The sequence below is a fragment of the Sinocyclocheilus anshuiensis genome, unplaced genomic scaffold (genome assembly GCF_001515605.1).
Source record: "Sinocyclocheilus anshuiensis isolate Anshui unplaced genomic scaffold, SAMN03320099.WGS_v1.1 scaffold209, whole genome shotgun sequence".
Taxonomy (NCBI): Eukaryota; Metazoa; Chordata; class Actinopteri; order Cypriniformes; family Cyprinidae; genus Sinocyclocheilus; species Sinocyclocheilus anshuiensis.
In genome coordinates, this window is record NW_015540880.1 from 641,251 (window position 1) to 642,146 (window position 896).

The following is an 896-nucleotide window of genomic DNA, read 5'->3' on the forward strand; positions in this document are numbered from 1 at the left end:
ACGCGACTTCTATTTCTGAAAATATCACAGTTAGGAGATTTATAACGAGTGGTTCCCTACATTATTACAGCAAAGGACGTGATTACAGTACTGAGCCGCTGCAATAGAGCAGCTCCAATGCTATTAAATTAACGATGTACCACAGAGCAAAAAAATGAACAGTGAAAGTAACAAAAACTTGTAAAATACATTTTAATGGGCATAATTAAGTGTGAAAATCAAATACCAAAATGAGTGGCTAACTGCGCTAAAACGTTCAAATACATACAAAATTATGTCAAAATGCCTGTTTTGGGAAGTATCCAGTTAAACACAGTCAGTTTTGGAACGTTAAATAGTTGAGAAAGAGAACGCATGTTGTGTAACAGTACATCGGGTCCGTGGATAAACTCTTAAAGGAACCGCAGTCCAATATTCCAGCTGCTGTGTCTGTCATGTTAATCAAAGAACAAAAGACAAAGAAAATCACTTTATGCTCCTGACTGAATGTTTTATAACTTTAATGGTAAGAATTAGGGATGCACCGGTATCGGAATACCAAACGCCGATACCACACAGCATGTGATACGCGCCATATTCATGTGAGAAAGGTATATTCACTCGACATCACTGGAAAGTTTGTAGTTCGGGCGGATATGTAAAAAACGAAGTAAGTAAAACAATGCACAAGTTACTTAACGGTAGGGAGAGAGAGAGAGAGCGCACTTCTGTTGTGTGATCTTTGATGTTCACTCTTTAACTCTAAGTTCTTGTTATATTTTATTACCATTTTCTAAACTGTAGCGAATAAACAGATAATGTGAGAAATGTTGAAGGTGTGTGAATAAATTTTGGCTTGACTGTATCTATTTGATAAATGAAGTTAACCAACTAACATTATACATACTCTTTTGGTT

General features: G+C 36.0%; 1 protein-coding gene across 1 annotated transcript in view; it reads left to right on the plus strand.

The window, feature by feature from the left end:
• The window catches only part of LOC107688400 (deleted in azoospermia-like), an 8,111-nt gene that overhangs the window by 2,149 nt on the left and 5,066 nt on the right, over positions 1–896 (plus strand). The gene's annotated exons all lie outside the window — the stretch shown is intronic.